Below are 12,326 nucleotides of genomic sequence, written 5' to 3'. Positions count from 1 at the left end.
ACCCGCTTTCGTAATGGCTGCAACTAGGGAGCAGAACCTGCTGCTGTAAAACAACTCATGTCATTTTTTGGAAAGTCACATGGGGATGACCTGCTTGTTTTCAACCATCAGGCCACCAGTATCCCCCCCGTTAACACCGCCAATCAGAGTGACTGCGATTTCGACTTGGCTAGGCAGCGCCTCCTTTCCCTTTGCTCTCGAGATCAGCAAAAAGAAAGCCAGTCATTTGCCTGCCTCTTGTGAACAAAGGAGCTGAGGATTTGGCCTCTGAGAACCAGTTTGTGCAGACCACACCCAGCTGCAGGTGAGGTTTCTGGAGGTTTCTGGGGCTGTGTACGTGGGACGCTGCCTTCTGCACCTCGAGCCCATTCCCCCCCCAGGACAGGTTTACGATCTGCCTGCCAAGGGGGGGGGGACTCAGTGAGCTGGCGTGTACCCCTGGCCACAGGAAGCAGATGGGTCTGTGTTAATCGGGGCTCAGTCCTAAGGAACTGCTCTGTCCTGTCCAGCCCCAACCTGGAAAGACTTTGCATTAGGATGCTGTTTTCCTGTAGTGGTTTTCGGTCTCTTGTCGTGGGCTCTCACAACGTCCCCTTCTGAGGGGTCTGACACTGACCGTTGTCACACACAATTAATCCTGAGGTAGACTTCCGGGCACTGTTTCTGACTTGTGACCCTGTCCGTGGCCTGTCATCTATGGTGTTTCCAGGGATTGGAGGTTTTCCAGTGCCTGGTCTCAGACCTCCCCTGATCTTTCCTGCCATTCTGGAAGCCCTGAGCTCAAGGTCAGCTCCGCTTGGGAGCCCTGGGCTTGTCCTGGGGCCTCAGCTCTGTGTAGCCTTGCTCTGGAACTGCAAGAAGGGTCAGGGCTGGGCTGCGGGCGTGTGAGTGGGCATCGATTCCACACCAAGCCCTGCTCATCCTTAACCTTCCCCTTTCCCTCCAGTCCTCCCATTTGCCCTCTACTTCCCGAGACATGTGACGGCACCCAGAAGCCCAGCTCCACAGGGTGTCTCTGAGCTGTGACTAGTAGGTGGCATTTAGCGTAGTCTGGAGCGGACCCATTCAGGGACCCCTGACCCCAGGGTTTCCCCTGCACCAAGCCCAGTCTGCTCGCTTTCTCAGCTGCTTTCTAGGAGGCCTCTCTCTGGGCCTTCACCCACCTTTGTGGGCCTCACTAAACAAAAGTATTCCCTCCTTTGTCTGACATCCAGGATAGTGACCCCGTGAGGGTTCAGGGTCTTACTGTCGGGTCTGGTCACTTGATGCTTTCTGATGTTTTCCAGAGGAAGGGAGCAAGCCAAAGCCAACTGCCCACACAGGAAGCCGATGCTGCCCCGTCAGGCTCTGAAATGGGCTATTTCTTCCAGTTTTATAGGAAGCCTCTTAACCAGGGAGAGGTTAATTAGGCTCTCCCCAGGTCAGGAGCCATGCTGAGAACTGAGCCCCCGGCAGGTTTCCTGTGGGGACCTTCAAGGTGAGTGCTAGCCTGCTGTCCCTCCCGAGGCTGCAGGGGGATGGGGACATAGGGGGCTTTCAGCAACAGTCTGCCCCGAGAGCATGAGTGCTTTGTCCTAGACCGGGATTAGGAGGGGATGGGGGCTTTCCAGGCTACAGTAGGTGAGGCCACCAGGAGCCACCACCTGTGCTCCCACCCCTTGAATCGTCTATCTACCATCTATCTATCTATTTTAAGATTTTATTTATTTATTTGACAGAGAGAGCACAAGTAGGGGGAGCGGCAGAGAGAGGGAGAAGTAAGCTCCCCGCAGAGCAGAGAGCCCAATGCGGGGCTCTATCCCAGGACCCCAGGGTCATGACCTGAGCTGCAGGCAGCCACTTAACCAACTGAGCCCCCCTGGCGCCCATCCCTGCCCCCAAGACAAACACAGCCCCCTCAGGTCGCCCCCTGCACCTTCTATGTTCACAAGGATTCCTGGAACAAGTTCTAGACCCTCAGTAAGTATCCAAGTGTCTAACAACGGGTCTGTGTTCTCAGTCACTGTACCCAGATTTGCTTCTCCAAAGTCTATGAGGGCTGGTTGAGACCCAACGCTCAGCCCAAGCTTGACTCAAAACAATAACCAAATGGGTCTCCTGCTGGGAGCCTGGAGTCTTCAAACCAGTCTGAACAGATCCATCAGACACCAACCCTCACTAGGCTGCTTTCAGGTTTTTCTCAGAGATGAGTCAGTTGTAAAGCTGCCTTAGAGAAGGGGTTGTGGGGACCTCTGTGAGCCCCTCTTCCCTTCCCCAGGTACTTTGAGTTCCCTGTCCTCCCCGCGACCTTTCAACTTGACACCACCCGCCCCACACCCTGGGCTGGGCTGGGCTGGAGCTCTGCTGCTGAAGAAGAAACGCTTTCCTCAGTAGGCTGTGCTTTGTCACCCTGGTCACATGATGTCCACTCAACAGAAAAGGAGCCGGGACTCCGCAGAACCAGATTAAAGCGAGTCCCAAGGGGTGCTTCCCCATCTCTCCCCAGCCTGGGTCAGCCACTAGGTCACTGCCTGATCCTCCGGCCATTTTCTGTAGCTGCCACCTCAATCTTGCCCTGGACTGTGTCTGAAGGTCTGAGAGATCTTTGAAGGGCAGGAAGTATTGGGTTAGAGGGTTGAAATGAGTCTTGTAGGGAAAAAAAAAAAAAAAGCAAACTTGTTTCTCAGGATTTCTGTGCACTGAGTTGCTTATGTTTGCCTAAAGCTCTGAGGAGCTGCTGTGGCTCCTTGTGTGGACAGGCATCGCCTCAGCCCCTTCACTACTCTCTTCTCCACTGTCTTGCCTTGCATCACGCTTTCCACGAGAGATCCTCTCTTCCAAGCACGCTCCGAAGGGCTGACCCCCAGCCTGCGCTGTGCCACAGAGACAACGTCCTTTCTCCTACCTGCCTTGGCTCCCCTCTCATTTACCCTTCTCAGCCACGTCTTCCTGTTCCTTATTCACCTCACCTCCTCTCCAGTCTAACCTGTTAATTCCTCTCCACCTCTTCCTCTTAATGCACCTTTTGTCATTAGCACCGTGGGCCTGCCATCTTTCCAAAGAGGAGATGGATTAGTTTTGTTTCCCTATTAAATAGAGCCTAAATTCCTTGAGGCTGTTTTTCAGTTCACGGGTTCTGACGTCCTTTTCTGGTGCTCAGAGTTCCAAGGCCCATGGGTGGGCAATGAGAGGACCTGGATGCTTCTGGTCTCCTGCTGACATCTTTCTTGGAGGCCCAGAGGTTCTGAGTTCTCAGCAGTATGGTGGCTACAGCCCACTGTCATGAAGTCTTGAGGCCCCAAATCATGAAGCAACTCTCCTGGGCATTGGCCATTGTCAGAGCCACACTCATTGGCTACAGGGCTTGGGGCTGCCAGCACTTTTCAGAGACAAGAGGGAAGGCAGAGCAAAGGATCTCGGTTGTCTGTGGAAACATTCCCATCACCCAAGGGAAGCAATGCTGGGCCCATTTCCCCAGGGCCAAAGAAGGCAAAGGAGGATGAGGAGCCCAGACTTGAAGACCCTCATGGCCAAGGACCAATCTTTCCCCACTCCACCCCCTCCATTTTGCTAATTCCTTTTGGAAAAACTGCTGACAGGGCTCTGAAAAAGATGCCCTCAGACGATTTCTCCTCAAGGAGATCACAGGCAGCGCTGCCAGGGGCAGGTGGGAGGAAGACGATGCCTCCTGAGACATCTGTCTAAAACGAAAATTAACATCCTGTCTATACCCGAATCATGGTCGGTAGCTTGAGGTGGGTTGGTGAATTTGTTTGGCCTGATTCACAAGGTGATATAAAAGGGCTGGAGGGAGGTGAACTCATCCTTAAGGACGGCTGGGAGGCTACGGCCCGAAGGTCACAGTGGACCCCAGGGCTCAGCTTTGAGGAATGCGGCCAAGTCTAAAACCTTGGGGTGGGCAGGAGCCAGAAATGTCCTTTCCACCCACAGAGGGGAAACGGAGAGAGGGCCCCCAGCTAGCCCTCAGGAAGCCGAGCGCTCCAGGCTTCTACCCCCAGAAGCAGCATTAGCCACTGTTCAAACCCTTGTGCCTAGCACTGTGCGAGCATGGGGGTGGGGAAGGCTAGGGGGAGGAGGGGTGAACGCAATACGGCCCCGCCCTCCGATGGCATCTCGTCCGAGAAACTGCTACGTGAGTGAGTTTGGAGGAGCCGCACGGATTCCAGCTAGGTCTGTGAGGTATTTACGCCTGCCCTTCCCTGCGAGATGGTTCTTTCAGAACCAGGAAGGTGATTTATGGACAATACGTCCCTGTGCTTGTCATTCACCAGGCTAGTCCCACTAGGGAAGGGTTAATGCTTTAAGCAGGCCCCTTGTTCGCCTGGAAGAACAATTAACACTGGAACAACAGGTGTTTGCTAGTTTCACCTGAATATATATGCCTCTAATCCCAGAGATCGTCACCCATATCCTGGGTGGGTTGGGGCAGGCAGAAAGATGCTGATCGTACCATCTGTGACCTGGGCGTGGATGCCTGAAGGAGGGAGGTTTGACTCCAGCCCACGTTTGGTTCCATGCGTTCTGCGCTCGCCCACCGATGGGCAGCAGCCGCAGTGGCCTTGCCTGTGTCCTCTCCCACCCCACGCCCAGGCCCTGTCCACCCGCCGTGCTCTGGAGAGGCCTCCACCTGGGGCTGTCTGTGTGTCGTCAGCCTCTCGGATCTCCAGGTCGACGGTGGCCAGGCGGGGACCGGGCGGACATGGCCTGCTGAGGGGGGCGGGTGGTAAATCACTGTGACAGGCTTCTTTCATACCTGACCTCCTTTCTTCCCCAAAGCCGCTTCCCTTCTGTTTATTTTTGTTACAGATTTATTAGACACGCAGTTAAGTGCCCATTTAGCTCTGCAAACTGTCATCGCGCCTGCTTTATGAATAAGATCATTCACTGACAAAACCCTTTAAACATTTTTTTAAAAGCAGGTGGGGAGGCATGGGGGAGAGGAGGAGGAAATAGTGCCCCAGGTCAGCCGGGAGGCCAAGAACAACCGAAACCTAAACCACGGCCTCTCCTGCAGCTCAAGAACGCACCCGGGCCCTCCAAGTTGCCTTTACTTCACCCTGCCCGTCAAGACGTGTGTCATCTCTCCCGCAGGACTTTGGGGTCTAGAGTTCATTCCTTTGTCTCAGCTGCCTGAGAGGACACAGCTTGGGGCAGGGCTGAGAGGCAGCAGTGCACCTGCTCAAAATGGTTGCCAAGAACTAGCAGGCATGTCAGGCTGAATCCCTGCTGTTCTGGGATCCATAGATAACGTCCTTGATCTGAGGGCCTTCCTGGTTCTGCCAGGGCTTCCCTTCCTCAGGTGGCATTTCTTCCTAAGCACCTCACCACACACACACACACACACACACACACACACACACACACAGCTCTGCTGGAAGCTGCCAGACTCTGGGGTGCTGTCTTCACTCACCCTGACCGTGCACGGTCACAAGAGCTCGTCACATCATCACATTGCCTCATCTCAGCAGCCCTGTGAAGGAGGCGCCGTCACCAGCCCCACTTCAGACAGAGGGAAGCTGAGACAACGTGTGATGACATAAGTCACCACACAAAAGTTGCCCAACACAGCTAGGGGGCCTGCTCCTCGCAGAACTGGGCTAGTCTTACTTCTCCCCAGGCTAGGTGGACGGAGGCAGATCTCAGGGCAGAGCAGGGAGGTAGGTAGACCTCTTTGTCCCTCAGCTTCCCCTGCAGGGGGGCTCTGCCCCCCATTCTCATGCTGTTGTAGCCCGGGGCATCTTTCACAGCACGACCTCCCGTTTGGCCTGCAGACCCTAGTCCTCTGTCTGCCTCTCCCTCTACTCACTCGAGTCAGCAAGCAGTCCAGGCCCCTCCCAACTTTTCTATTGTGGATCCAGGGGCTTGGGAATAGTCCTTGTATGGTGTTGTCCTTTGCAGTGACTTTGGAAGGGAATGCTGGCCCCAGGAAGGAACATACTCTGAGGACAGCATCCTCACTTCGGAACGGCAAGCACTGCTAGAGGATGTTGCCTTCCATCCCAGAAGGGGAGCGGCCTCCACAGAAGCTTGAGGATGCTGGGTAGAAGCGTCTGAGAATGCCGCGTCCTCTGTTCTAGCTCTTTCCCAGGAGCTCTCGCAGCGACCTCTGAGGTCAAAGCCAGCCTTGGCGCCCTGGCTCTGGACCCACCTCATCCCGCTTCTGCCCCTCAGAGACCCTAGAGCCAGTCTTCCTTTTCCTGTTCCTTGCCATCGCCCTCTCCTTCTTCTTCTTCTTGGCTTCTCTTTCAGCCAGTTTTTGTTTTGGTTTTGTTTTGTTTTTTAGTTGAAGTTTGTGCATTATGCAAAGAAATTCCATATGAGAAAGTCACTCTGAATCACAGCATAGTTACCCAGATACAATGTACAATCAAAGCAGATGTTCAACATGCAAATATGAAGCAAGAAGCGGGGTTCATTCACACATACCAAAGCGGGAGATATGTTGGAGCTGGTTGTTTTGTGGTGCTTTCTAAGGATGGCAAACATTGGCTTTTATTAAATAATCAAGGCCATTGTGCCTATTTGGACCCCGGAACACATGTGGGGGCATGACAATCAATTCAATGAGTGTTTATTCCTGGGCCGGGGGGGTGGGGGAAGGCACACAGGCAGCTGTACGAGACTTATTTTCCAGAATCAGACTGGTTTTAGACTGATTTTTTTAGTCAGGTTCTAACTATTTCAAACACTGGCTGATACAGAATGTGCTCCTGAAGCAGCTAGTTTTAATTCCTAACAGTGGAGAAAAAAGTATTTATGGAAATAATGTAAGAGAATTTTTGTGAGTTTAGCTCACCTGAGTCTCCAGTGTTCAATTCACCTTATAGTTTCACATCTTACAACATTTATAAATACATGCTCAAAATGGATCTTTTCCATTTTTACATATTATTTTACATATGCTGAAGGAAGGTTCTAGTTTAAAGTTATTTGGGGTCATCATGTAGCTATAAGAATCTGATTCTTTTTTGGTGAATGGGACTATAGGAAGGGAAATGCCCAGTTCTTTGCCTTTTTAGGGTATAAACAGGAGTCTGAGCTTAAGAGCTGGTGGGTCCCTAAGTCTCTCTCTCTCTCTTTTTTTTTTTTTTGTCTATATGTTCCCCCTTTTCTTTTTTCCTCACCGCCAATTTATTGTCTAATTGGACATATTGTTTCCATGAATTTTAAAGATATTGTCATCAGTATGAACTCATGAAGTATAATATCTTTACTTTCTATTTTTTTTTAAGTGTTTTCTAGTTCTACCTTTGGAAAAGACCAGAAACAACGGTTAGCCCAGTGGCAGTGGAAATGTCTGTCAACTAGATGATAATCTCAAAATCTTATTTTCCACTAAAAGGAACAGGGACTCCTTGGAAACGACTCATTCCAGGTCAAGGGCAGAAACAGCATTAGGTTGGTTTGAAATGTCTTGTTCTAGAAGGCAGTGAAGCTATCAAACATAGCTGGGTCATGTCAAAAGGATAGAGGGGCCATAGGGGATAACTTGAACAAGCTTTCCCGGACTATAAGAGGGGCCAATGCGAATGTCAGTAAGAATAATAATTGCAATGGATTGAAGTATATCAAATATGTATAAATTCATGTGTCCAGAATTTAAAAAATAAAATGAATTCATTACCTTTGAAGGGATTCTAGAAAACCCATTTATGATTTTGAAAACTGGTGAATAAGAGGGAAAGCATCAAGCATTTACCCTACATGAACTATGCCCCCAGGTAGTGAAATAATTGAGGGAAGTTTCTCTTTAGAAAAAACAGTAAGTGAGCAAGGAATGACTGATTTTGAATGTCACTATTCAGAACCTCATGGAATGAATGAATCTGGGTGAAGATCACTGATGCATGCTAGTATTACAGAAAGAGCCACAAGCAGACATTTTCTGTATCCTGACTAAAGTACACACCACTACCTATGAGGGAATCTTGCAAAGGAAAAAACAAGTTGGATCTGAACCTGATTGAGCTCCTACCTGAAGATACCAATTTTATAGGAAAAAAAAAAAAATGGACGGGGAAATGTTAAACGATGTTCCAGTGAAACATTCAATCAGCAAAATCCAGATGATTTCCCCAATAATGCATTCAAGTGGGCTTTCTTAATGTCCCTCACCCGGTCACCCTCAATGTCCTATCTCAACAGTCACACTGTGAACCCTGTCACCACCCCACACTTACCTACCTGGAAAATGACTAACTGAAACGTTTTACTCTCTGCTTCCTGATCATGACTTTCAATGTTTCCCATTCCTAGTTCAGCCTTTTCCCCTACAACTATTCTCAAATGCCGACTTCCATTCTTCTTTCTTACAGATGTATTTATGTATTATTTTAGAGAGAGAGAGAGCATGATTGGGAGGGCCTGGGGGAGAAAGAATCTGAAACAGCTCCTTGCTGAACACAGAGCCAGATGCAGGGATCAATCTCATGACCCTGAACTCATGACCTGAGCTGAAATCATGACACAGGCACTCCAGCAAGGTGTCCCCCTTTCTTCTTTTTACAAGACACACTGTGTTGCATCTGCAATGATGCTTCCAACTTCCCAATAAAAAAAGCAGCCAGTAGATGGGACTCCCTCAACACCCTGCTACCTGAGCCATAAACCTATACTTCCGTCCCCAGTCTCTCTTTCCTGCCTCTTGCTACTGAAGAAGTGTCCCTACATTTATGCACAATTATATCTCTGACCTGTGTATTGGATGCCCACCTCCAACTTTTGGTACTTTATCACATCGGTTATACCTTCTCATTTCTCAACTCTTCAATCTCTGTATCTATCACGTAAGTATTATTTTTAAATAATTTTATTGAGGCACAATTGACATGCAATACACTTCACATAAAGTGTGTCATTTGACAAGTTTGACGTTTGAATATACATGTAAAACCATTATCACAATCAAAATAGTAACCATGTCCACCACCAAGAAGATTGCCACATGCCCCTTGCTAATCTGCTCCTGCCCCTCATCCCCAGGCAAACACTGACATGCCTTCTGTCGCTGAAGATTATTAAGTGTCTTCTGAAGATTTATATAGATGGTATCATCTCGTATCAACTCATACTGATGGTATCAATTCACATGCTTTTGCCTGGTATTCATTCAGCATACTTGTTTTTTGTTTTTTTGTTTTTAAGATTTTATTTATTTATTTGTCAGAGAGAGAGAGAGAGAAAGAGAGCAGGCAGAGAGAGAAGCAGGCTCTTTGCTGAGCAAGCAGCCCAATGTGGGACTCCATGCCAGGACTCTGGGATCATGACCTGAGCCAAAGGCAGATGCTTAACTGACTGAGCCACACAGGTGCCCCTCATTTTAGATTTTTGTCTTTAAGTTTATGATCCATTTTAGGTCATTTTTTGTGAAAAATGTGAAGAATGGATGAAAGTTCTTTGTCATTACTTTAATCTTTCTTTCTCTCACTTTACATATGGACAGCCAATATTTTCATAGCTATATTGAGAAAATTATAAGTGAGGTAGATTTCTGCTTTATATTTTTTTCTCAAAAAAATTTGTCTATACATATCTAGACTCATTCACCTTCTCTAGTACTGATTTAGATGGACTGGAATCGTTCTTCAGTTGATGATTCTTATTCTGTGCCCCCCACACCTCCCAGGTTGTAGGTCCCTCAGGCAGGGACCATCCTCCAGTGTCCCCAACCCTCCAGTACCTGGGACTAGGGCCGAGCCCATGCTCAGGTCCCACCAACTAATGCTTCTGAGCTGATGGTTTTATTCAGGAGACAAAAAACAATGGGCTTTTCTCCTGATGTTTTGTAATATCCTTATTGAACAAAATACAAAGTTGGCAGCCTACCTTGAGTCCTTCGATTGCATTTGTGCATGTGTGTGCACATGCATGTGTAAATCTTGTTGTTCTGTGAAATCCAAAAGTTTAGGATCCATGGTCCTAGTAGGTGGTTCCTAAATGTGGGGGATGTAAAAATCATTTGGAGAAATAAAAAATAGAACCCTGGGCTTTGTCCCAGAAGTAAGGAAATAGAAAACGAGGACCTTGGGGAATCCATGTTTTTAAAAAAAAAAAGACATGCAGATGATTCTCATAGTGGGTGGCATTCAAATCATGCTTCACACAATTGAGACAGTTTGAGCAGATGATGGTGGAGGGAGAGGGGTAGAAAACAGCCTTCAGAACAAGAAAAGCATGAGCAAAGGTGAAGACGTGGAGAAGCAAGTGAGATGTTGTTTGGGCTGATAAACTATAACTTAATATGAAAGACTTCCCGAATAGGAAGTGGCTTTGGGCTATTTTCAGCAGATCATATGGTACAACTTCCAGGATGGGGAAGGCTGTAAATTTCTTTGGCAGAATGATTAAGAAGGGCTTGTGGGAGTAGGGGGCACCCCCGGAGGCTTCTGAGAAGACTTCCGGGAGCTCAGAGTGGGTGGAGGAAGGGACCTGTTGGACTGAGAGGAGCCAGTGAGGAGGCTGCTCGGAGGTCCTGAGGAGCTGCACGGAGATGAACAGCCGTGGTTCTGACATCAGCCCCATAGTTTGTGGTCTGGCTATGAGTCAGAGGCTCCCTGCTCTTTTTTGTCATGTGTCCTTTACAGAGCTGTCTGAGCCCCCATATCTGTGCTGAGTTTCATGCCCCCCGAAGCAGGGTATGTTCCTCTTCTTTTTCTGCAGAGTCCAAGAGAGCAGCTGGAAATCAGGTTTTTGATGAATGTGTCTACTTAATGGTGATCTTCCCACACAGCCGTCTGGCTTGAAAAGATCCCCCTGAACCCAGAGATCTCTTTCTCTGGATCCAATTATTGTCCCAAATGAATGCTGATAGAGAAATAAGTCTAAAGAGCAGCCTACCAATAATCCTGAGAGAGATCAGATTTAAAGAGGCAGCAATCCTTTAATCCCAGGTGATACTGCCTCCGAGGGAAAGCTTGGAGTCCGCATCACCATACAGAAGAGCCCTGGCCGCCGTCCCCCAGCCACCTGATCCCCAGAAGAGACAGGGAACATTAGCTGTTCCAAAAGTGGGCATGATGGGCTGGCTACTGGGGGTCAGGTGGGGCTGAACACTTAATTTTAGCTACAGCCTGCCTATGTGTCTTCTGGGAGCCATTGGTGTGACCAAGATGCAGAGAACCCTAATCCCATCTTGGCACAGAGCTTCTACCCAGAAATCCTGCTTTATAAATAGAGGAACCCATGTGCAAGATTGCAGCAAGGGTCACTGAAGCATATTGCATGGTGATAGAGGGATGGGATTTCCAGGAGTTAGACTGCTTGTCTTAAACAAGACTGCACTGTGGGCTGATTTGGCTGCTTTCTGTATCACCCACGCTTCCATTTTAGTGGAAGAAAGTAGTTCATGGATACACAATCTAGATTGAGGCTTTGACTGATCCCTAAATCTCAGAGATCTTTGGGAAACTAAAATTGCATATCTGTGTATATTAACTCATAATTGTTCACTATGGGCACCAATGATTATAAATTACAATATTATAAAAAGGACATTAATTACTTGTGGCCATCCTGCAGCTCTCAATTCTGTCTTGTGTTTTGGTAAGTTACCATATTATGAAGCCCTTCTTCCCAAGGTAGAAGCCAGAAAATTCACAACTACGGACCTCACCCAACTATGGTGCAGTCATACGATCTAGGTTCTGGAAATCAGACACACCCTCTTGAGGCTTGGATTCAGAAGTCAGAAATATGAGGAGAGAGCCACACATGAGTTTTCAATCCTCAAGCAGGTGTAGTAGCAGAAGTCTCCAGATCTTTGGGTGTGGTGGACTTTCTGGTTGTGAACTGTTGTGAGACTAACTGCTGTGAGACTACATGGATGGACATTGTTTTGACTGCTTACCTTCAGAGTCTCAGTCTCTTGGCCTCCAGGAGATTTTATGAGTTATCTAACAGTCTTAAAAAATTTTTTTTTAGCTTAAAGTGTCAGAATAAAGAATAAAGACCCTGCCAGATGCACTGATCGGTAGTTGGAATGGTTACCAGGGATAAATGCTCAAGGAAATGGGAACCTAATGGTTGGTTGTCTGAAGTGGTTGGATTTGATGGCAAGGCAATGATTGTTTAGCTGGTGTTTGAGGATTCAGGTAGCCCCTCAGGGACAGTGAGGAAACAATTACATAAATTACCATACAACCTATGACATACCTACAACCCAAGGCTTTGGTGGCCTTCAGGTTGGAGGGCCTGAGGAATGCAAGTACTATGGGCTGAGCTTGGTGCTTTTAACTTTGCTGAAAGTTAAAGAAAGAAATTTTTAAAGAAAGAAAATGTTAAGTCAAAAGTTAAAATTTGTAGCACATGAGACTATCTTGTAATCAAGT

This window comes from Mustela nigripes, chromosome 1 (genome assembly GCF_022355385.1).
Source record: "Mustela nigripes isolate SB6536 chromosome 1, MUSNIG.SB6536, whole genome shotgun sequence".
NCBI classification, from domain to species: Eukaryota; Metazoa; Chordata; class Mammalia; order Carnivora; family Mustelidae; genus Mustela; species Mustela nigripes.
Note: the sequence above shows the minus strand (reverse complement) of the source record.